The 25,558-nt window shown below is 48.4% G+C and overlaps 1 long non-coding RNA gene across 4 annotated transcripts in view; it reads right to left on the bottom strand.

Annotated features, from left to right (window-relative positions):
- The window catches only part of LOC135280966 (uncharacterized), a 31,674-nt gene extending 22,169 nt beyond the window's left edge, over positions 1 to 9,505 (bottom strand). For 2 of the 4 annotated variants that reach the window (XR_010347767.1, XR_010347765.1), the window contains exons 1-2: positions 9,199 to 9,499; positions 3,781 to 3,905 (exon numbers count right to left, since the gene is read on the bottom strand). This is a non-coding gene — a long non-coding RNA (uncharacterized LOC135280966). Of the gene's footprint in view, positions 1 to 3,780; positions 3,906 to 9,198 lie in introns of all 4 variants that reach the window. The other 2 variants (XR_010347766.1, XR_010347764.1) reach the window with 2 other exon arrangements.
- Between the last annotated feature and the right edge of the window lie 16,053 nt (positions 9,506 to 25,558).

The following is a 25,558-nucleotide window of genomic DNA, read 5'->3' as shown; positions in this document are numbered from 1 at the left end:
CCCTGCAACCACACCTGGCACCAAGGGATCAGGGCTCCCCTGCCAATTCACACTGCTGCTGTCTTGGAATAGTATTCCAAATTCAATTGCTTGAGAAATGTACCCACCCCTTTTTACCATCCTTAATGTTGCCTTCAAGACCTCCTTGATTCCAGAGATTTAGCATAGGATTAGCAGATTCTGGGGTTGGCATGGTCTCTGGAGCCCTTTCCTCCACCCATTCCAAACAAATTTGCCACCACTCACTCGTTTCCAGCCCGCACAGGTGCAGTGCAGGAAATTCCCTGGTTACAAAAACAAATTAAACTTTTTCCCCCAAAGCCTTCCAGGAAGAAGCACTGCAGAGCACAGCAAACTTTTGGCACACCCAGGCTTTTCAGTGACCAGTCCAGCAAGGCCATTTGGCCAAAGAGCGAGTTCAAGCTCACCTCTGGACAACCCTTACACAGATGGAAACCTCTGAGTCAAGCCCAGGTTCCCTGGCTGCTCTCCCCACCCAGCCAAGGAACCCAGCCACTTTGTCATCCCCCTGGAGCCCCTGAGTACTCATTTCAAGCTTCCCACCCTGTTCTCCAAACTAAGATGGGATCCTCCTGGCTAATTCCAACAACAACAACAGCAAAACTCTTCAGCAGAAGTCCCAATATCTTGGTGTGTGAAGCCAAATTTCACTCAGTACACGTGCACACCCCAGAAGACCCTGAGGGAGATCTCAAGGGAGATCTTTGCTGCCTGACCCCAGGAGGAGCTGCAGCATTCCTCAGGTCAGTGCAGAGTGCCTTTCCATCATACCACCTTTTCCCAGGGCTGCAGGGAAAGGAAAAAAAAAATTAAAAATCAATAAAAGTAAAATCACAGACAGGTCTTTTGTCTCTGAGCTGCATGTCCCTGTGCAGCCAGAGGTGAGCAGAGTTCAAAGGGAAGGATTTCTATGACTGCCTTGCCAGACAAAGCTGAGATGCTTTTGCCAAGGTAACACATAAGAAAGAGATCAGTTTCCCGTTCTACTTTTACTCACAGAAGAAAAACCAGGTTGATTTTAATTAATTTTGTTCATGGAGCTGCACTCCCTGGGTAAAGCTCATAGAAACTTATAAGGTTAACAGAAGCAAACCTGTGAGTAGCTCAGGTAAAACAGAGCTGACACCACTGTTTCTTATGGGTTCTTGCTTGAAAAATAACCACAATTCACTGCACACCATCAGCTTGAAGAGATCACGTTCCTCCTAGACACCACTGCCTTCTGCCCTGCCCATACACAAGTGTCAGCAGAGACAAATCTGAACCAAAATTTAATGAATCTGGCTAATTCATTATCTGAAAGACTCATGTGTTTCAGTTTTGTTTCATCCTGACTTTTTTTTTTTCCTTCCAAGCTGAGCACACCAGATGGCCAATACCACTCTCATTGCTAGCTACTAATCAGCCACTTCCATATGATATTTGCCATGAAGAATTAATACAATTAGGTCAGGATGTAAAGACATCATATTATTCATGGCAACAAGCCCAGATTTACTTTTTATTCCTCCTGCCACTGCCTGGAGCCCAAGTGAGGTCAGAATCCAGGTCCATTTGCACTGCAGGAAGCTGGGCTGCTCCAGGTCTCCTTGCACAGCACTTCTGCAGATGCAGCTCTGGCTTCCCTTCCCTGAGAAATACAGTCAAATTCAGTTTCAAAAGGAATCCTTGCTAAAATAGCTTCAGGTACACACCTAACCAAAGGATGATGCCCTTGTAACACTTCTCAGCTGTGCTTTTCAAGACTCAGATTCCCTTTTTTTAACTAGTCACTACAACAGATGCAAGAAATAGTGATGGAGAATTCCCAAAAAGTGATGGACAGAATTCTGCTGGCCAAACCCTCAGAGCTGGGAGATCACAGAGGAGGGAGAACTATGCCATCTCCTTACAGCCCATCAGGGTGCTCCTCCCAGACTGCTCACCCGGAAGGGAACAAGTAGATCAGCTATTTGTCACAGCTTTGTTATTTTTCTTTTTAAACAATTGTTGGGTTTTTTTCCTTCCTTTTGTTTCTCATAACTGAACTGAAATATAAATAACTTTTCCTCAAGCAAAGGTTAGCTCAGTGGCAGGACCCAGATTTTTCTGGGAAGGATAGTTGCTCTCTGTTCCCTTCTCAGGGCACATTCCCAGTTCTCACCCACAATGCATTTGATTTTCAGGGTCCTCTTTCTTGTAGTTTAAAGCTGTGAGCAAAAGTGGGATTGCCCAGTCACACATGGGAGATCAAATCTTGACTCTTCACTCTGATAAAACACCCAACAATGACTCTGGCCAAGTTGGTGGCTTTTTTTCCTGTTCCATAGATTCCCTGCCCCTATCCAAAAACTCAAGCCCATAGTGGGGTAGCCAAGAGGCCAGGACACCTGGTGAGCCCCAGGCAGGGCTGCCTTGCCTGTCCCAGAGCTCATTCCCAACAGGGATTTGCTGCTTCACCCTGAATCCCCCAGGCAAACCCTCCCCAGCACCAGGGATGGCTCTGCTCCTTGCAGTTCCAGACATCTGTGTTTACTCCACGACCCATAACAGAGTTGTTTTCCCTGGAAAGGCTCCATCACTGCCTTTCTCCTGCTGCCTACCATGTGTCCATTTCTTTATATATATATATAATTTTTTTCCCCCAAAGAAAGTCTGGATGCTGCTATTTTCAGCACCCTCCCCATGTGCTGGAGGCAATTCATGCTTTGGGACACATGGCAAAGACTGCAGAAATATTTCCTGTTGGTCCTAGGAGAGGCTTCCCTAGCAAAAACACATTGCAGTGCTTCAAAGACCCCATTCCCCATGCACAGCCCAGCACTCAGAGTTTACTTTTGGCACTACACAAACCAAAAGCCCTGTGGAGATCCAGAACGCAGCACAAGGTCATTGTGTCCTCTGCAACGTGATTTCTGAGGCTAAATACTCTCCTTGTTACCACACAAGGGGAGTATCACCTTCCTGCCTGATCCCTCAGGGAGCACGCTAGCCAAAATTCACTGGGCATGGACCTAAAGCCCACAGCTGTCTCTGAGCAGGCAGCTCAGCCACAGCCTCCACTGCTGGCCCATGTCCTGCTGCCAAGCAGAGTAGGGAAGGCATGGTCCCTCCCAGGACTGTCAGCCTTCACTCCTGCCCCAAATACACTCATTTTTTTGCTATGTGACAGCAGGATGACCTAGTTGTCATCTCATCACCTCCCTGCAGCAAGACACTAAGGGGCACTAATTCACTGACCAGGACCAACCTCCTGAACTAACGTCCTTCAGATTCACATAAATCCCTTCTTGTGCTCTCCCATCTCACTTCCTGACCCTGAGGGACAAAAAGATTCATTTAAAGTGTTTATTATCATTATTATACAGCAGGGGAGAGAAGAAGACTAAGGCAGCAGTGGCTGAGTGGAACATCCCAGCTGGGTGGATGAGGGGTGGCAGGGGGGATTAGGGGTCTGCAGGAAGCTTGCAGAGCAGCTCGTAGAGGGGGACAGTGCTGGATCCCAATGAGCCTTTCCAATGTGGAAGCAGAAACTTTTTCCCTTCCTAAGGGATGAGATTCCTTCTGGCCTGCACTGAGGTTTCCCCAGTACCCTGGGTGAACTGGGAGTTGCTTGGCTGGGACTGGAGCCCCAGAGCAGCACGTGTGTGCACCATCACCCTCCCTGTCCCAGGAGCAGGGAGGGGGTCAGCCCAGGAGAGGGGCTTTGAAGGCTGACAGCCTCAGGTGTGAGCCTGTGACTGAGACATTCCTGCAAAGCAGGAGCAAAAGATTTGTTACCTGGAGAGGGCTGACGCTTGACGAGTGATATCTTCATCCAGCTGTCCAAAAGCTGCCTGCAGGCAGCTTCTGCTTCATCAGGGCCAAGAGCCTGAATTCGAGACTCAGGAAGGTCCTTAAGACATCTGTGAAAGAGGGAGAGGACAGAGGGAAAAAAAAAATTATCTGGGGAAAGGGTGCCTCTTGTGTTTCCGTGTCAGCTGGCGTGGAAGGCTCGCAGAGCTCCCGCTCAGCGTGGGACCTGCAGGAACGTGTTCCCCTCCTCAGGAACTGTCACTGATCTGGCAGCCAGCCCTCCAAAGGGGGATGGCCAGGCAGCCACAGCTCTGGCAAACAGAGACGGTGGGATCTATGGAGTCATCAGCATTTTTCTGATTTCCAGAAATTTTTTTTCCTCCACTGGTGAGGAATGCCCGGACAGAGAATTCCAGGTGAACAACAAGCTGTATTTCTGAGGAACCTGTCCAAGGCTAGTCACAAGTACTCCACGTATGGCTAGATGAAAATCAGAGGGAGGATTTTGGAAGAGAATATTTGGGTTCATTTTGGCAAGGAGCAAGAGCCTGAAGGAAAGCCCATTGTGCACGAGGTGGACTCCTGGGTGTCATCCCACCCACACTGCTGGAAGGCCCTGCAAGCACAGGGAAATGAGCACATTACTCTGTGCCCTGCTCCCCTTATCTCTAAATCCAGGCTGGTTCATTACCACCACATTTTTAGAGTCAACACATGAGGTTTAATTTATTAGTGCCCATAAAACCTCTTGCATTCCAGGGTGGGAGTTCTCTGCAGCACAAACCTCACTGCTGCCAGAGCACGCCTGTCACTTCTTGGTGCTCACCAGACCACAGCACGGCACTTCACGAGAAGCACCAAATCAGGGTATTTTACCAGGGTGTAGTTCACTTCTCCTTCCTCTCACATGGCTTTTAGGCTTCATAAAACACACCTCAGAGAAGCCCCTCTCCCCTCCATGCAGCCACAGCAACAAGACTTGGCACTGTGCAGATCCAGCCCAAATTGTGGCAGCTCTGCTGCGGGTGGGAACAAGAGCAGTCCCCAGTGCTGAGGGGCTCCTGCTCATCCCAGTGGCTGCTGGAGATCACTGGGAATGGGATGGAAGCTGCTGATAATTCACAGTGCTTGGCCATCAGATGGGAACTGTTTTCTGTGTTGCTCCTCAGCCAGCCCAGATCCCATCACAGCCAGGTCAGGCCAGACCAGGAGCCCTGGGACACCAAAAGGAGCCAAGGAGGCTGGCCAGAGACAAGGTGAGAGACACCAGACAGGCACTCCCTGCCTGCTCTGCTGAGGTGGAGCTGTTCAGGAATACTTTCAGGTTTGGCTAATCCTCTTTCAGAAACACATTTCAAGCTCTGTTTCTGAAGGTCCTCGAGGCAAGACAGCTTCAGCCCTAAACCTCTGGCTACAGAGTGAAACTTAACCACGCTCAATTTACCTCCCCACCCGAGGGCATGTCAGTCTTAGGCTGGCTTCTGGAGTTTCAGGTTTATGGCTCAGCAGCACAAAAGACAGGAAAATGGATGATCTTGCATCTTGGCTGAAAGACCCAAGGTCAGAGGGGTTTTCCTAGTCTGCATCAGGAATTGTAGATGGTGTTATGGGAAAGGGGAATTCCATTTGTTTGCAGCACCAGAGATTCTGGGAATTTTCTTTCCACTACATCCCACCAGTCATTGTCACCACATGGGGAGATGCAGGAGACCAGAGCAGGGTAAAGATGCATGAGGATCACATGAAGATGAAAGGAATCAGATGCAGCCTTGTGCTCTTCACTGCCAGTTACAGGTCTTCTACTCCTGAACACCCCAATTCTTCCCCAGCAAACACATTTCCACTTGATGCAGTGCCCTGAAAGCCATGTCTGGAGGCTCAAGCAACCCAGAGGACCTCAGGATTTGCACAAATCCCCCCAGCCAGGCTCACCACAGGCCACAGCACAGGGGTAAAAGGCTCCACATATGGCTCTCATTGCTCTTCCTTTTATCCTGGTCGTGCCCAGCAGGCAGAGAGCTGCAGGAGGTGGGGAGAAGGAAGAGGGCTGGGAGAGGGTTAAACCTGAGGGAGGCAGGGAACAGCCTGGCCATGGGTTTGTAGCACAGCCAGCAAGAAAACTGGGGGACTATTGGGGGACTATGGTGACTTTCAGCTCCAGGTCAATAGCTCAAATCTGGTCCAAGTCAGGGACAGAAAAGGTATTATGTGAAATTAATTGCTGCTCTCAAGTCCAACTCCTAGAACATTTGTGTCCACTTCAGTAAAACTTGCACCAGCTAAAGGCCACTGGGGGACAAGGGCACAGAAGTGAGGGGTGGGAAGCTCCTGCCCCATTCCCAGATGGAAACTCCCCTTTGGGGCCCATCCTGCTCTCTCCACTCCCAGAGCTATTCTTCTCACACCACACGTGCTTTTGCAGAGAAATAACGTTGAGATTTCTCAGATTCACATACATCAAGTCAATAATTCAGAGCCATGAGCATGCCTATCATGATGCTGCAATCTTTCTTTTCTGAGGAAAAATGTATGAGATAACTGGATGGAGTTAGACATGGAGATTTATAGGGCAGGGACAGACTTTTTGCTCCAGTTTTTCACTGTCATTAGCACAAATTTCCCTCCCCCATGAGCACAGGACTAAGAACCCATCACTGCTCTGAAGCATGGCCAGGCAGCACCACTGTGCTCCCAGTGAGAACCAGTGTTCCCTTCAAAGAAAGAGAAAACTTCTGAGGGAAAGCCACTCACTAAGATGTTTAAAACAGAAAGTGAAATATCAAAATACTTGAAAAAAATCACATTCATGGAAGAAATGACTCAGCTGTTTAGACAGAGCAGGAAACTATCAGACACAAAGGAAAACAAATTGTCCATGTTTGGCAAACCAGCAGTTCACAGCAATTGTGTTCTAGATGGTTCCTCCACTTGGGACTAGGGGAAAACACACCAAAACCTGTGTTAGCTGTTTCTGGAGAGTCTTTAGGGTTGTCACAAGCAGCTGTACATGTAAAAGGACATTTTTGTTTTCTTCCTGGACAGTGTGCTCCCAGCCAATGGCTGAGCAATGACTCCAAGCACTCCCAGGATTTGCTTTCCACCTGTAAACTGGACAACTCACAGCTCTGCCCACTCCCACTCAGGGCAGGGCTGCTCTCGTGTCCCCAGGACAGAGCCACCCCCAGCTAATGCTCCCCCATGACACACTCCAGCTCCCTCCTGCCACCCAGAACCATTACCCTCCTTAATTCCTCTGTCCAAAATGACAGCAGAGGTCTCCGCTGGGAAATGCTGCCTGTCCCTGGAGTTCCAGCCGTACCTCTCCTGGCTGCTGCCTCTCCCAATTAGGAGCAAATCTGCCTCCTGTCAGCAGCAGTTCGTTCTGCCCCTACAGCCCACCCCATACCGGCTCCCATTTAAAAATAAAAGATTGCCTTTTCTGAGCTGCTTATTGCTGCCTGCGCTGACAATAACTCTGTGGAAATTGGTCATTGCCACCGCTGATGGCCATTAGCATGCTGACCTGCTTTGACTTCGCCATCAGCTTTGAATATCAAATCAGTGATTAACGACTTCCAGTAATGACCCTGCCAGGAGCATCCCTGTGTTTCTCCAAGAAGGTACCCTCTGAACTAGATCATTACAGGAGCTTGTCATTTGTCAGCAATTTAAAAGCTGATAAGTCAGCAGCAGGCACGGGGGGATGAGGCTATGCTGCTTTCCTTGATGTTTGTTGTGCTTTTCCTTTTCCACCAGCAGAGACAGATAAAATTCATATGGTTATGGCCAGCATTGTTTGCTTAACAGCACCTCAGAGAATAAAATGAGGAGAATGACTCCTTGCTTGCCCCCTTCTGACCCTCTTTCCAAAAGCCTCTGATATTGATCATCTAAGGCTGGGATTCAAAAAAGCCACCTTAAGTCCAAAATTTGTTGTGCAGTTATAGCTCAAAGACACAAAAAAAAATTAAAAAAATTTAAAAAGTAGTGTCACACACTATTTCAACAAAAATGGATTTTTCCAACTCCAAAAATATTGCCAGGCTAATTCTGACAGCTTAGGTGTCTATGTTGTGTTAAACAGCATCCAGCTCCCTCTGTGCCAGCTTCCCCAGCACACAAGGGTAAAACCAGGGCCAGTCCTGCAGGTGGCAAAGGTGATGCAGCTCAGGAGCAGCACTGACCAGTGCAATGCACAAAGCCAGTACTGCTGAGCACAAAACACAGCCTCAGAGACAGACACACGTTTGGTCTGCCCAGGTACCTTGGCTGATAACAGAAAGACAAAGCTTTCACAAATCCTGGGCCAGAAAACCCTGTCCAAGGGTTTTAAAGCATCCAGTCATCCCTTTGATACCTTTACTGGGCTTTCTAAAGAGCTCCCTGGAGCTGCATCAAGCCCAAGCCCTGCAAAGAGCAGGTGAGCCATGCTTGGAAGCTGCCTTCACATCTGCCAGTGCTTTATGGTCCTGGAGAGGAAGAAAGATGAAGAGGGGATCTTCTAATGAGGTTATTACCAGGGTCTGGCACTGCAGCAAGTCTGTGCAATGCCTGCTGCACTCCTTCCTCCTACAGGAAAGGAAAAGCCTTTGTGGGAAGGATTTAAAGAGCTCTGACTCAGACACCAAAGGTGCCACCTCTCAGTGGACAGTCAGGGCCATGGAGCAGTTTGGCAGGCAAAGGAAAAGTTTCAGGTATTCTCAGCAAACCAGCAGCAAAATAAACAGCAAAGAGTCTTCAGCATCAGATGTGCTTGTGTGTTTACAGCCTGAATTTACCTGGCAGAGTAGAGCTAATTTAGGTTTGTTGGACTGTTTCTGGTGCAGAGCCTCTCCATGCCTCAGTTTCCTTCTTATTTACAAAGGGTTAACTGACTCCAAGGCAGCCAGAAGTTCCTATTTCCTCCTATTTCCATCTATTCCTGGTAATAACCAGGTCCCAGGAGGAAGGAAACCATCAGGCAGAAGCCATCACTCACATCAGCATTGCCAGCAGGCCCAGAGACACAGAACAAAAAGCTGCTCTCCCTGACCCCTTTTCCCCACACAACATTGACACAGAGTCTGACACAGCAGCGAGCACAGAGCTACCCCAAGCTCCAGGAGACACCCTCATACAGGGATGGGCAGATCCTCCTGCAGGCCCCCGGAGTCCCCACCTTCCATCACAGCAGCCCCTGCTCACAGCTCTGCACCTCGCAGCTGCCACCCAGCAAGGGGGGACCCAGAGCCACAGAGCCATCTCCTCTCGCCCTGGGCTTCCACACGCTCCTCTCCCAGCCCCACTCGCTTCCTGGGAAAGAACCTGAGCAGAAGAAGAAAGATGCAGCTCTGGTTTTTCCTTACAAGTAGTTGTGCAAGCAGACACCCATCAGGAAGCCCTGCCAAGGCTCCCTTCTCTTACCTGCTTTTGGAAAACCTCCTTCTGGGTATTTTTGCTTGTTTCATTGCAACCTCGACCCACAACATAACTCTCTTGGTTCTGTTTTTCAATTCTTCCACTTGCCTAATAGCACATTTCCAAATCATGACCAAAAAACCCAAAACAAACAACACCAAGCAAACAACAACAGAAAAAAGAAATCGATAACCAAAGCCTTCCCCCCTTCCAACAACAGCTATTTCCTTTTCCAGCCTCCCTTTAGTAAGTTCGGTGAGGAGCCAGCTTCCTCCAAGGCTCCCATCAGAGCTTCTTATCAATTAGGGTAATTGGCACCCAGCTGAGCCTATCTCCCAGTTGGGACCCATTAACACTCAATCAAGACAACCCCGGGCCCTGCTCTCCTCCCCATTCCAGCTCTCCTCTCTATCTGTGCACAAAACCCTCTGGAGGCAGTGGGGCTGTCCATCCATCCCGTCTGGAAAGGCAGGGATGGTGGTAATGAGTGTAATGAGCAGGCAGTGCTCGTAGCTGCTCTCCAGCACCGGGGCCATGCAATTAGCCTTGCCCCCATGTCACAGGCAGGGAAAGGTGGAGATCTGGGAATTGTGGGGTGCCCCAGGCAGAGCTGCCTTGCTCTTGGTGGCATCAGGTGGGGGATTAGTGCCTGGTGCCCTCTGCTAAGCACCAGCTCCAGCATCTCATGCTTGTCAGAACAGCAGCTCTAATTTCCATGGCCCTGAGTACACCTAAGTCACCTTTTCAAGGGCTTTCTTCCTTTTATCTAATCACAAGGGTCAGAAAGCAAATAGCAGCTACCCGACAGGAAACAAAAGAGCTCCATAATCTTCTTTAACCTTGTGCTTTCTTTAGAGTCTGGATTTACTTTGCTTGGCTGTTTGGAACTGATGTCCTGGGACACTTTCAAGCGGTTGTACGAGGCAGAGGGCTGGCCCAGGTGTTTTCTGTGTCCTCTGTCAACCACTTCCATAAAGTCCCCCAAGGCTACAGCCACTCTTAAGCCTTGTAGCCATGAAAACCAGAGAAACCAGCTTTCTTCTCCCCTCTCCTTGCCATGAACCTTCTTCCCAACTTCAAGCTGTCAGCATTGTGCTGACCATCCCTGAACACCCTTTAAATCTCCTCTCAAACCCATGGGCTCACATGGATGGTCTGCATCCACCTGTCTCTTCCAGGCCGTGTCTTGCCCAGTTGTTCAGCCCTGAGCAAACCAAGCTGCCAGGCAGCAGCACACGTTCCACCCTTGCTGTCCTCTGTGATTTATTCCCGTGCCACACATCTCCACACAGCACACCAAGGTCTGGTCTACTTTGAACACATATAGTGAAAATATCCATGTTGGCGTTTCCATGTGTGTACAAAAGCAGGGGGACAGGGAAAGGGAAATTTGTCACATGACCTTGCAGCTCAGAGCCAGCCAGAAAAGCATTTCTGCTCCCTTGTTTCTGAAAATAACCGGCGCACATTTGACTTCAAAGTAATAAACAGTACAGACATTTTCCAGCCATATTTTTATCACTGTAGGAGAACGCAGCAGGAGACTGGGTTAGTGAACCAGTTTTTCTCTCTGCTGCTCATGTTCTGGATGAATTGAAGCAGTACTTCCAGAAAAATTATCTGTTCCCAGGAGAAAATCGCTTTTCTTTGCCCCTTCCCTTCCCTGAGGTTCAGGGAATTCACATCTCCCATCTCCCTGCTGCTATCCAGCCCACAGGAGAGGGAGGGACTGGCATTGCTCTGGGAGATGGGCTCTCTGCCTGGTGCATGGATACCATCTGTCTGGAGTGTCTGAAGTAATTTACTTCCCATTTTGAGGTGTTTGAGCTAATGATACTAATTTATGTCCAGCATATTAGACTCCTAGGGATTCTTGTTGGGCCTGACCTTCTGATCACTCTCCTATTTAAGCCTGACTGTATTCTGCTCATGTTTTGAGACCAGCCACGTTATGCCTGAAGCCCTTAATGACTGTGCTGTGCTCTTGTGAGCAATCTCCTAATTGACTGCCCTGCAGTGCCAGATGCCAGAGCCCACTGACAGCATCACCCCACGACTGGTCAGTCACAACCTGCCTGTGTGCACCATGCCTGGCATTCCTGGGGATGCTGTGAAGGGGATGTGGGTGTGCTCAGGGTGTCCCAAACCTGCCCAGCACACACAGCAGTGAATCCTGACATCAGTGAGCTCATTCACAGGGAACAGACTCTCCCCTGTATGATCTCCCTCAGGAATTCTGCACCAAACTGTGGGTCAGGGAGTGCTAACTCAGCTGAGGAGAAATGCCTTGCACAGCAGATCTGGGACCTCATCTGGGCTCTGTGGGCTCCATTATTTCCATCCCATAGAGATAATAACAAGAAAAGATGACTAAAGATATGGCCACACTGGCCTGGAAGTAAGAATCTCCGGAGATCTGTGGCCATCCTCAACATTCACTCTTTCAGCAATCTCAGGAAAGATATTTAACCATGCCCTCTCTGGTTCCCCTCCTGCAGCACAGCTCACCAGTCACACAAAAAATTGTGGCAGTTCAGGTTGTTCCTTGGGTGACTGTGAGCAATGCACCCCACCTTGCTCCCTCTGAGCTGCCCTGCATCAGCCTGGGAGCCTGAATCTCCCCACCTGGCACAAAAAACACAATTTATGGCAAGGAGCAGCATTTTCTAAGAGTTGTGCCCTAAAATTGAGCCAAATAGTCATCCAACCCATCTGTAAAAAACACAGGTTCTACATGAGGTTTCCTTTCATAGACCAGGGAGGAACAAGTCTACACTTTTGGATGGAAAGTAAAAAATTATTTATATTCTACTCATTAGAATTTTATTTTTTTTATTAAAAAGAAAAAAAATCATAGCGTCACCTATTGCTGAACTGCAGCGATTTTTTAGGAAGAACTTGGCCAAAAAGGCAGACAAAAATACCTCGCCCAGTTCCTCCCAAGGGAAGGAGCAGGTGAAGGGGCCATCCAGCACCACATCAAAGCAGAGCTGCCCGCTTTGTGAGCGAGACCCGTTTTGTGCCGCTAACAAGTGGGTCCCGTGTGGAAGAGGGACACATTGATCCTCCAGCCTGCTTTCAAGGCTGCGGCAAAACCAATCAACTTGATGTCATCGACGGCCTTTGAGACGCTGAGCAAGGATCCCGGAGGGAACAATACAACCTGGAAAGCCCTCCTTCCTTTCAGCCTGCCCTGCACTTCCCCTCCGCCTTGTTCTCCCTCTCCTCTTTATTAAGCCGCTTTTGTGCGCCTTTCACCCATTCTCTCCAATAGTGAAAAAGTCCAAGCGAGCGAATCTCCTCCTCCTCCCCTTTTATTTTTTTTTTCCCTTTTTCCCCCTCCCTTTTCTCTCATCCTTTTTCCAGGCGGTGCTGGCGGTGGGGTCCCTGCCACGCCGCTTTGTCGGCATTGTGCTCGCCGGGGCCGTGCAGGTGCAGCGCGGTTTTGTCCGGGATTATTAAGCACGGGATAATTAGCCGGAGGGAGGGAGGGAGGGGAAGGGGCATTGCACAGAGACATTCATTGCACAGAGACATTCGGGTTCCGCAGGAGCCGGGATCTGCCCCATCCCGGCTGCTTTCTGCCCCTGCTGTAAGCAGGAGGGATTTTGGGAGGCAGCATCATCGCCTCCTCTCCGCTTGGGGAACGCATCTCTGATGGGGAGGATAAATTGCCATCAGCTCTCCGCTGCGCTTCCACACCCCGGGAATGGTGAAATGACATATTATAGAATCACAGAATAATGGGGTTGGAAGAGAGCTCTAAGATCATCGAGTCCAACCTGTGTCCTAACACCTCAACTAGATTAGAGCACCAAGTGCCACGTTCAGTCTGTTTTTAAACACATCCAGAGATGGTGATTCTACCACCTCCCTGGGAAGAACATTCCAGGGCTTTATTATTCTTTCAGTGAAAATTTTTTTCCTAATATCCAACCTATATCTTCCCTGACGTAGCTTGAGACTGTGTTTGGCTCAGGAAGCTGGGGAAATGCAAAGTTCTGTAAAAGAAACACAAATAATTGGCACATAAAACACCACAGACAGCCCTGGGTTAGTGAGTGAGGGTCTGCCCTGACTTCAGCAGTTTTTCTTTGCAAGCTCTCATGAAAATAAATCTATAACACACACCATATGCAGTTTACGTGGCATTCGGTCTGGATATTTGTTTTGAAAGACAAGAGTCTACCGTTGGTTTCATTTGTCACTAAAAATAGAAAGAAGAGGCATAAAATTAGCAAAAATGGGAAAATTTGACCCAAACCCAGGATAGGTTTAGCAGCAATTCCACAAAGCAACAGATATGTTTCACCCCAGGTATTGCTGCGTGCCTGCTCCGAGGTGTTTGGCACCAGCTGAATCCAGAGCATCACTGGAATACCCATGGAGCAAACCCCAGCGATGGCCCAGGCCCAGGAGATGGGCACAAATCCCCGGGAGCTGGTGGAAACAAAAAGGGAAGCTGTTGGGGATTGAGGACTCTACATCCCCTCGGGTGCTCCGACCTGGCATTTCCAGGGCGTGAGCCGCTCCTTATCCACACCTCCCGTTTGTAAACCCAGCCAGGTCAGAGCAAATCCCGTGTTGATTTAGCAGCATTTTACATTTACTTTGGACTGTCACGTTGTGCTGGTGTGAATAACTGCATAAGTGTCAGGCAGTCAGGGGAGCAAAGATGTGCAAGTAAAGCAAAATAAACCGTACAAAAATCTGGGAAGGAACAGTTTCAAAAGGTCACTCAAATATTTTTGATCTGAAGAAGTTAAGCATCTACATTAAGTCTGGGTCTAGGTGACAGCTGCAGGTATTTCTCCTCCAGTCCAGGTCAAAATTAAAAATCTCATCTTTTATTTTCCCCATCAAGCAAAGGACAGTTCAGCAGAGTCCGTGTTTGTGGGAGTTTTCCACAAAGGGTTTCAGGCAACATAAAATGTTCCTGGCACCATTTTCAGCTGTGTGTCCCAGAGACACTTAACTCTGTACTTAATTCAGGTTTAATAGGCTGCGATCCTATTAAATAAATACCAGCTGAACTGATTATTTAATATGCAGTTATAGCTGTTTTAACAGCCATGCAATTGACTGTTACATCTCAATAAACGTATGTTTTTCATCGATCACCTAGTATTTTATTTCACATCCCATAATTTTCCTATATAACTCTTGGACTTTGAAAGCATCGCCGGGGGTTGCCCCAGCTCTCCACGCTGGTCCTGTTTGCAGCAGGAATAGAACAAGAGCTGCTGCCTTTCCAGGGCCTCACTGCAGGTTAGGTGACTCCTTCCCACCTCTCCCTGCGTGTTCAGGTGATGTAAAATCCCTCTTTGCATCCCTCCCAGCCTTGTCCAGCTGCTCCAGGCCGGGGTAACACAGCTGCATCCCTCCACCCCTGCGCTGGCCTCCCCGCAGGAAGTCAGAGATCATTCTGCTCTCAACAGGCTGTAAAGAGTTTAAACCTTCAAGAGCCTCTAGAAACGTATAATCCGGATTTCATCCTTTAAAATTCATAGTTCCTCACCCACTGATGCTTCCCGAGTGATATTTGTGCTCTCCCCTCTTTGCCTGCAGCTCTTCCCAAGGCGTTTACTCAGCTGAGTGGCATCTTCATCCCGGTGCTGTCAGGCATTTGGAATGATCATAAGATACATAAATAAGAAATTGTTTCTAAAAGCTGCATCTCTTTGCAGCCCGGCGAGGGGAGTAGCAAGCTGTTATAAAAGCACATTTGCTGAGGTCTGACAACTGCACCACAGAATACACACGGGTTGTGTGCAGGGCTGGTTTACCCCAAGTAATCCCTTGCACTTCTCCAAAGACAATGTCAAAATAAAAATGATACATATGCACATTTAATTACCTGCTGGTGTTGCTATAAACAAAATGGGTTTTTTAAGAGGTACATTTTACAAAGGCTTTTAGCCCAGCATCTGCAGAAAGTGCAGGCAAAGCAATTTCCATGTATTATAGCAGTGGAATTTCCATGTTCCAACAGAAATTTCAGGAGGACATGGCAAGTAGCAGGTTGTTTGTCTGATTTGTGTATGTCACTGTAAGGTCAGCGAGCCTGAAAATACAAATGTGATTCGAAAAGTGTCAGGGATAAGAATAAAAAAAGATGTTTTGCACTATTTAGCGCTGCCTACCCTTTCAGAATAAAAAAGACAAACCCCTCTACATTCCTGGCTGTCACAAGCTGCACTTTCCTATTCAGATCCCAGCCCACCAAAGCCAGTAGTTATAAATGCTCAAGAGCCAATAAACACTCCTCAGGATTTAGCCCTGGAGAAGCACACGATAAGGAATAGACAATTCTTTGTTATTACCATACGTAGCCCCCTCCTTAAAATGCCCTGACACGATTTCTCAGGCAATAAATCAGCTTTCTTCTGCTGATGTGCTAAAGCCCACCTACATACCATAAAAGCTTCTTTTTCCTCTCCACATTCAATATCCCTGTGATGGCTTTAATCAAAAGCAAGAGCACGTGCATGAGGAGAGAAAATGCAGATCTTGCATTTCTGAGAAATAATTCTTTTTGCAACTTAATACTCCTCTGAGCAAGTGGAAAAGTCCCATCCTCACCCAGCCAGCAGAATCTTTATTTGCTTTATATTTTCCTGACACAGTCACAGCTCTGCACTGTTCCATCATATGGTAGAGGTATTAATTCACTATTTCCTGCATTATACAATCCCCACTTCCTTTCCAGTTTTCTCACTATAATGATGCTATAATAAAAAACAGAGGTAATAATGAAGTTGGAAAACAGTGTAATTTCTAGCTGGCTGGAGTAGAGCACAGCTCTGGAAGCTGCCTTGATACTGACTTATTACACGAGGTTTTGAACAGTGTCTGAATGACTACAAGTGAACTGCCTCGAAAATCTGCCAGCACAGCGTTACTGGATCTGCAGAGCAGCGCACCAAGGACTGACTCACTGATGGACAGAGCCAGGTAGACCAAAGATTCAGCAGCTGGGGGTTGTGTTCAATTCTGACAGCAAAATTCCCTCAAACAGGGCAGATTTTGAGGTTGGTTATAGCTGCTGTGTGCTCCAACACAGTAAGGAGTCCTAGAGGCAGGGATGGCCTCTGCTCCCAAATTCCTCCTGCTGCACCACCTGGGTACTGCCACATCCCTGGCACGAGCTGTGCTCCTCCTGATTGCACTGGAATAAACAGGATCTGAATCAGGACATTAGAATGAAGTTTTTAATGAGCAATTTGGAGATAACATTTCCTTTCAGCACACCCAGAGACACACCTTTCCCCGTAAGCTCTGCCCCTCATCTGATTTTCAACACTTCATTCATGCATCCATAACAATTCCTTACACAGTTGCCTTTTCCCAAAAGAAGTCCTCATGACATAAAGATACTGATCTTCTGGCTGCCTGCAGCTTCCAGAACACCTAACACCAGGGGAAATGGCATTTCACAAGCTGGATGCTCCTGGGAAATGCAGAAATACCAAGGAGACAGCTTGGATGCTTCTCAACCAAGCAGAAGAAATACCCTGTGCTCCCACTGCACAGCCACAGGAGCAAATGTGAGGAAGGGAATGTCACCCCCATAAATTGTGACAACAACAGCTTCTTGTAATCAGCTAAATCAAGAATGGAGAAGTTTGGCAGGTACCAATGGAGAAGGCTGTCCTCAGTGCCAAGGACACAGTTTTTTCAAGGTTTCTGCTCCAAGGGCCCCTCAAGCTGCACCTCTGGGCTCACTCCCATCTTCCATCAGCCCCTTCCAATTGCCTCATTTTATGCCTCACTTTCCACCATGGGAGAGCAGAGTCAACCAGGACAGGCCTGGCCTTACCCTTCTCCAGCAGAACAGTGGGTTTGCAGAGGAAAATTCACCTCTTCAGCTCTGCAGAGAACAGGATAGAAACACAAACTGTGGGATCTCTTTTATGGACACCAGCTGGAGCCTCCCTCCAATGCAGGGGTTACCCCTTCACTACCCACGAGGAAAGGCTGGGCAGAGATGAAGAGGGAACAGGGGCTCTTGCCAAGCTCTGTGAGCTCACACTGAGCAGCCAGACCTGTACCTCATGCAGAGACACAAAATCCTCGTGCGGAAGAAAGCGTGAGAGCAAAACTGCTGTTCTCATCTGCCTGCCATGAAACAGGAGCCTGCAGCCCAGCCCTGCCCAGCTCCTGCAATTACATAGAGCTTTGGGGGCAATAAACAGCACCCAGCTGGTTGCAGCACAGCCCAGAGCACTTGGGTTTCCGTGTCTGGAGCTTTTGCAAGCTTTGCAAGCACGGATTTAACAGGAAAACACATTTGCACAGGTGAAGTTGAGCTGCAGCTGGGAGGAAGTGGTGGATGGCTGGATGGACAGAGTGCACGCTGTGGGATGGATCCAGGGACACTGGATCTCTCACTGAGCAAAATGCTGCTAACCCTGAGTGCCAGCACAGCTGGAACTGAGCTCCTGGGGAGCAGGAGGGCTACAGTGTAAAGAAAAGTGGCATCCTGCACCCCCTCCCCACAATAAAGGGGTGCTGGGTGTCCTGCACCCCTCACCTGGCTGTCACAGGTCTGTGCCCCTGCAGAGAAAATTCCCCGTAGCAGAAGCAGATCCCAGACTCAGCTACTCCATGCATTGAACAGAAATGCACACCATCCATCTTCCCCCTGAAGGGAATTTCATGCCACCACTTCTGCTTTTTGATCCAGTAGCTGTCACCTGAAACAGCCAGTGCTTCCAAGCACAACCACAGAGACAGTTGCTTGATGCAGCACTATTCAAAATTGCCCAAACACATGATGGATACAGTGTCTGAGTGTTTTGACCTTCAAACCTCTCCCTCAGCTTTTCCATAGTCTGCAGTCAGATATGATGGTTGTTTCATTTATTTGGGGTATGTGGGCAGAGATAGGTGTCTGTTGACTGATGGTATCAGGTTGCATAATTTGCTTTTAATTTATATCTGTCCTCCCAAAGTGTCTAGTGGGGAGAATAAAATAGATCTGAGGATAAAAGCGATGGCTTTGGGGCGGGAGGGATGTACAGAACACACAGTCCTCTGCTCCCCACACACGTCAGCCTCTGCTGAACACCTGAACAGACATTACAGCTCCTCTGGACTTCAAGCAATCGTGTGAGCTAGAAAATTATGCCTAAGTGGTTAGAGCCTAACTAGAACTGGTTTTGGAGCAGATATCAGAAAACAATAATCTGGGATTGCACTAAACTGCAAGCCTGTGCTAAAGGGATGCTCAGGTGAACCAAGAGTCAAAGAGGAGGAGAGAGAGGAGGTGTAGCCAAGCAAGAGAGGTCAGAGACAGGCTCAGTCACACCACACATCCTGTGAACTCCTTGGCTTTTGGGAGGCAATGCCAGGCCCTGGGCAATGAAGCCTGTCCTGGACAGGGACAGTGGCTTGGCTGGGAGCAGGGACAAGGACAGCCTTGTGGGGAAGCAGAAAGTGGCCATGGGGCAAAAGGAGCAGGAGCAGGACCCAGAAGGACACAGCACAGGGCACGATGGAAAGGTGAGAGCAGCTGGTGGGATTGCCCAGCACTGTGCCAGCCACAGGGACTGGCCAGTGCCAGGCCTGCCAAGATTGGTCTGGAACTCGTTCACCAGGCAATCTTCTTGAGACTTTGATTAAGACAAGAATCTCTTCACTCCACTCGTCAGTGCACAAGTTTGTTGTTTCATTTACAGCTCCTTCTACTCTGCAAACACGAGAGCAGCTTGTGTTTGCAGGGACTGGCAGAACGTGTTAATTAATCCTGAGAATTTTCTCAGCCTTTGTAGTCACAGCTGACCTCTGCATCTGCAGGAAAGCATTTTAATGCACTTATCACCAGATTTCACTGCAGTCATATTCAGCCATCCTGCCTCTGGCTTGGCCCTCTGGAAGCAGGCACATGCCATCTCTGCCCTCCCAACCTACCCACACCCATCAGCAGCTCAGCTTTCTCCACATGAGGAGCAGGGTACAGGCACTGCCTGGCACCTTCACTGTGTGGGCACCTGTTTGCACGGGCATATGAGTAACATTAAATGGAAGCACAAGGGTAAAGGATCTCTGTTGGTCCCTGCCAGCATCCCTGCCTGCTCACAGGAAAAATATCTGTGCCTTTTGCAGCCCAAGACCCTCTTATATGACAGTGGTGATCAGCTGACTCTTTCTCTATAGTTGCTATCTAACACATAAAACATGTACCCAGATTTAAATTGTCCCCGTGCACAAAGCAGCACTGGTGCATTTAACCCCCCTGGATTCCCCTCTTTGCCATTCAAGGCTTCCCTGGACTCAGGACTCAGTTTATGACAGGCAAGAGCCCTTAATCATTCACACACTGAATTGTCTGAATCCAGTGAAGACGAGGAGCCAGTACGTAAAAATGCTCCATGTAAGCCAAATGTTCATCCAGTTTGATCTGTTTTTAATGCCTCAGCTCACGTCAAGTCTCAGCTGGGATCTGACAGCTTATTTCCACTGACTGGGGTAAACCCAAATATCTCAAAGAGTCAGGGAGAAACATTCAAAATAATTTTAATAAGAGTGCTGGTCACTCCCAGCTCCATTGCTCACATTGGAAGGAAGGAACACTTTTTCTTATTTATCTCCCACTGTTTGCAACCTGGTCCTGAAGAAAAGCATGGGCAGCAGGGAAAAAACATCCATCCCAACATCCAAACCTCTCCATGCCTCTGATAACTGACTTGACTCACAGCCTCATTACAAAGCACAGCAAGACTGTGGGCAAAACTGAAGGGGAGTCTGAGATCAGCAGAGAATTTGAGCTCCAGAAAGTAACAGCTGCTTAGAAATAAAGCAATTTGGAAGTAAAATAAAATAAAATAATTTAGCAGTCAAACAACATAAAGAAAGAAACAGTAAGATCCAGAGTGGGATCAAAACCTTTTGAATGTCAGAACCTTTTGAATGCTGGAATTTGAATCCTGATCCAGCAGGTGAATGAGCCATCCAAGGGATGTGGCTCTGTGAGAGGGTGGGCAGTCCCAGGAGCCAGGACAATGCTCAGACAGAGAACAAAACTGTAATTTCAGCAGAGCTAGACAGAAAGTCAGACTGGGTCATATAAAAATGATCTCTTTTGCTCTTGCACTCGGTGAGTGTTGGATCCCAGCAGCAGGTGAAGGACCCCCAGGCTTTCAGGTTTGCTCCATACACAAGTGAGTCTCAGGAGAGCTGGGATGGGGTGAGCCAAGCTCTGTACCAAATTAACTTGATAGCCAGAATTTGGTTATTCAAAGCTGGCAACTGTGGGAAACCCTCAGAGACTTCTCCCTGGGGTATCTGCAGTAGTTACCTAGAAACCCAGGCTGAGTTTTATGAGCAGAAAATATGTTGGGAGGCATGTTTGCCTCATCTGCTTTAAAAAAGAGCTATTTTCCCCTTTTCCCTACCCAGCAATTTCATTAGTTGAGAACTATTTATGGGCTTTAACTACCCCTCTCTTTTTTGCAGCCTGGATTTCCCAGCCTTAAGAACATCCCAACCCCTTCGACTTCCAGCATTGTGGCCTCACCCAGAAGCAATCTGTGCAAGCTTCCATGGCATCCACAGGACTTTGTGTGAATGAGAAACCCTTTGTGAGCCTGATACCTCTGCATGCTGTGCTGAGACCTTAGAGAAAACTACTCATGAGACAGGGGAGGGGTGGCTGGGAATGGTTAGGGGTGAGGGCAGCCAGCCCATGATTGAACCCAGCGAGTTTTCCAGTTGATTATCCTCTCCTTTTGTCCAGGATGGAGATGAGATTTCTTTGCAGCCTGTTTGCTGACCATCACAGAGCAAAGAGCCAGCAGCAAGCACTGGCCTCTCCCTTCAGCCACCGGCTGTGCCTTGGAGTGATTTCCACAACTTACAGCATCGCTTTAACAAAGCACAAGGGGGGCTCAGTGGCAGGGAGGGAGGCCAGAGTATTAGCCTTTCACCTCTGGAGGCCGTGGCTCAAACCCTGGCTCAGGTTACCAAGGGAAGTGGCTCTGATGCTCCTCCCTCCCCAGCAGATGTGCTGCACACCGCGCTCAGCATCCTGCATCCCTGCAGAGCATCCCCGGGCTGGGCTCCACTTCCCGGGGAACCTGGCCAGACTGACAGTTTCATGGCTACAAATTGCCACTGCAAAGCCAGCAGCACCCAAGGATGTGAAGGTGAAGGCAGGCTGGGAAATATTTCCCCATTTTTTTTCCTTGGGTTTGCTGATCTTTCTTCTCCAGTCCAACTGGACCAGCTAAAAATTTACTGACCTTTTCTCTCTTTGGCATTCTAAAACTCTGTGTGGGTAAAAATATAGAAAAAAAATAGTTTAACTACAACCTAGCTAGGATCATCACATTTCTGTGGGGAGCTTTGCTTTACATGGGCTGAGTTGCTGGGGGATTTATTTCTTTAATTACATCAGAAACAAGCAAAAAGAATTGATTCTGAAAAAAAAAAAAACCCAATGCTGGACTCAAAAATCATCTCAAGCTCCTCAGACTGTTCCTGGAGATAAGGCTGAGCTTGGCACTCAGAAATGTACTTTCAGAGAGGAAATTTTTTCGCTATTCTTCCTTATATTTAACCATAGCCACCAGCTGTGAATTTTTGCAACAGCCTTCTGGGAACAGTATCAAGGACAAAAATACAGCTTTGGAGATGAAGGTAGAGCAGTTTAATGAAAGTTTAAGAAGTGACTGCCAACAGGAGAGATGGGTTTTTAGTTTTATCTGAGATGCAGCCTGCTTAGGGATCTGACATAAGTTTAAATTTTTTGCACTAGGAAGTGCTCTGGTTTGGTTCAGGAAGAAGTGAAGTTGAGATGCTCTTCCAAACCAGCTGACCTCCTGGCAAAGAGAACATTTTACAGGGACAGCAGGCTTCTCAGCACTTCTAAATTTCCTGCTTCTGACTTAAAAAAAAAAAGTGAGATTGCTGAGGTTTGATTCATGGTGAGGTAAACATCCAGATGCTTTCAGGTTGGATGGGGCATTAAGCAACCTGGTCTAGTGGGAGGTATCCCTGCCCATGGCAGGACAGTGGAAATAGGGGAACTTTAAGGTCCCTTCCAACTGAAACCATGCTGTGATTCTCTGTGCAAGTCCCAGTGAAGGATGGGGCAGGAGGACAGCTGGAAGTGGGCTGCAAATTGAGTTACCAGAGAGGTTCACCCATTTTCAAGGCCAGACTCATTGGCCATGCACAGGATCAGTCCCCACACTTGTGTCCCAGGAGAAGCCAATTAATCTCAGGTAGATCAAGCACAACAGAGGCTCATCCCTCCACCAGCACACACCTCCAGGGGTTTAGTGACCACTGCCCCTCATGTCCTGTGCCAGCTCAGGCCGTACACAGCCCACTGTGGGTGCTCCCAGCAGACCTGCACGTTGGATACAGACAGCCTAGAGCCAGCCAGTGTGAGCACAAGGTCTGAATTGGGGGCTCTGGGCTTTTGAACCCACCCATCTGTCCAGTGAGTTTTCCCTGCTCACATCACTGCTGCTTTGCAGGAAGCAGGGACCACCATGGCTGTCCAGCAGACACGACCCACTGGTGCTATTTGAACTTTAGGTATTTCTTTTCCCTTCATGGAAGGAAAAAAACAAATACAAGGCCTTTTGCACCTGGTGAGGAACGGCTGTTTGTTTAGACAGCCAAATGAAGTCATCGCTGAGACACGATGCCCTCACACCCCCTTCAAAACTCACTTGCCAGAAACCATAATGGAGTGAAATGACCCATCACCATCCACAGCTGTCTGATACAACCACGAATGTTTCTGCCTCCTCCTCAGTCTCCTCCAACCATACAAAAGCCAAACTTATCATTGCCATTTAGCACAAACAATAAAGTCATCTCCCTAGAATGAAAAGGAGGTGGAAATTACTGCACAACCAACTTTTCCTGCAGACTGCCCTGTGAACCTTCTAATGAAGGCTACAGCACCCGAGCCTGCCCTGCTCTGGGGTCTGGCCAAAGCATTACACCAATTCCCCAGCCCAAGCAAAATTGCCCTAAAGAAGCTCCACACTCTAACACCTCTCCTCAAGACAAATGGAAAACGAAGCGTTTTTAATTTGCATTTTAAAACAAAGGCTGCTAATATCCAGACCATTAACTTGGCTATGAGGCTTTCACAGCAAAACTTGTTACCCACTGTGTGCTTTGTTGTCACTAAGGTATATTAAACACTATTAATTGTGATGCCTTGCTATTATGCTGTTTGGAGACTTGCCACAAGCCCGCTTCCGCCCAACCTGTATTATGCTGTGAACCTTGGAGGCATTTTAAACATCTCCTGCAAAATTCATGAATGTGAAAAGGAGCCTGTCTATGCTTCCAACATCTTGAGGGGCTGGGGAGCCTTCCTGAAACCCAGCTCGGTTCAGGGCTCATCCTTAGCAGCTACTACATCTCAATCCAAGCAGCCAAGCCCCATCTCAAGCCCTGATTATTACCAAGGCCCATATGCACCTTCCTTCTAATGAATATAGGCTTAGGGACATCTCATGCATTATTTACCAAGGTGTGCTTATTATGATTGCAGTGATTTAAGGCAGTTTGTTACAGGCACAGCTCTGAGTGATTGCGATCAATAGAAGGAACGAGAAGGAGCCAATCTGCATAGAACAACAGCCCTGGTCCTCAGGGGCTGTGCCTCCCCGCTTAACCCTTCCCAACCTGGCACAAAAGACACAGACACAAAGAGTTGGATCCCTCCCTCTTGCACTCCCCACTCTGCTCAGGGGTTCTGCAGCTCCTCCAGCTGTTTGCTGGGCAGGATCTGCTGCCAGAACATTCCTCATGGCATTTAAGGTGCACCTTGGATGTGGCTGTGCTCCACTCATTAGCATACCTCATGCCCCCTCCTTGAGGCCCCGCATACAAAACCTCCATCTCTTTTCCCAGACACCAATTTAGAAAAAGTGGCTTTTGCTGCCAGCTGGGGAGATCCCAGGTTCAGCCCCTGAGGATGGCTAGGGCAGCAGGTATGAAGCAATTACTGCAGACAGGTAGCTGGACACTGATCCTGCCTGCCTGAAAGCTGGTGAGAGCTTCCTCAGCTAGAATGTAAAGTGGTTTTGTGACTTTCCAAGTTTACAGACTGAGAGCTCAAAACTCTTTGCGCCTGATACCTCCTAATGTCCAGAATTATGGTTCAGCCTTTGCTCTGTGCACCCTGGGAGCTGGAGCAGATCTCTGGGCCAGGCAGGGTGACCCAGTGACGTTGCTGCAATGTCCCACCACAGCAGCACGAGGTCCCAAACTCCAGAAACTCCTTCCCTGTAGCACAGAGAGCAGGTAACTCTGACCTCTGGGCAGGGCAGGAGTGTGGTTTAAGGACAACCAATAAACACTGCTGTATGTTTATCCAAAACTCCTCACAGGAGGTGACTCTGGAGATGTCCTTGCCCACTGAGGACACGACTGGACTCAGCTCACTTCACTTCTCCATCGGAGCTTTGGATCGGACCCGGCACACGGGAAATACATTCATTACTTCCAAGGGGAAGCAAACAGGATGTCTGGACAAAGCACCAAATAAAAGGCTAATGACACAAATGGATATTTAATACAATGACTTCCTCTGATTATCCTATAAGGAAACACTTCAAATGCTGTCCATTTTCTACATCCTGCATCACTGCAATGTGCTACAGAGGCTGGGAGGGTTTTCCACACCACACACAGGTCAGGTGCCCTCACCTGCCTGTGCAGACAGTTTGGTACATCATGTACAGCCTGCACAAGTGGCTCAGAGCCCTGGGGAGCTCTGCCAAGCAGCAGGATGGGAGCACTCTTCCTCCTCACCATCAGTGCTCGGCATCCCCAGCACAGTGAGAAGGGTGACAAGGCACTGCTTTGGTGCCTGATCACCTCACAAAGAAATTCCCAGTGATGCAGAGCAGACCAGAGTTACCTTTCCCCCTCCCCTCTATCCCTGGGATAGCCAGCAGAGCACCAGGAGCTGGGGATAACACTGCAGTGCAAAGCACTGCCTGGGTCCAGCCCCCAGAGTGGCTCTGCCAAGGTCTGTGCCACAGCCTGAGCCATCCCCAGGGCACTGGACAAACAGAGTTTATACCAAATCCCTGCTTAGATTAAACCAAGACAGGGTTTCATTAGCACGGCACTTGTTCTGCTGCTGCTGAAATCTCTGGAGAAAAGAGAACTGAAGCCTTTTGCTTCATAGCAACTGGAAGGAAGAGACAAGAACAAAGTAGTTCAGTTAAAAAAAAAAATTGTTTCCAGAGTCACCGTGACCTGATGATTGCTTTGGGTTAAACTAAATCCAACCCAATTGGCCAAGAGGCCAGAGACATCAATATGTAGGATTAAGCTCAGATTTCTTTTTGCTGGCGAGAGAAGCCTGAAAAACTTCTCTGTAGAA

The sequence above is a fragment of the Passer domesticus genome, chromosome 14 (assembly GCF_036417665.1).
Source record: "Passer domesticus isolate bPasDom1 chromosome 14, bPasDom1.hap1, whole genome shotgun sequence".
Classification (NCBI taxonomy): Eukaryota; Metazoa; Chordata; class Aves; order Passeriformes; family Passeridae; genus Passer; species Passer domesticus.
The sequence above is the reverse complement of the archived record's forward strand: the minus strand, read 5'-3'. Positions and strand labels throughout refer to the sequence as shown.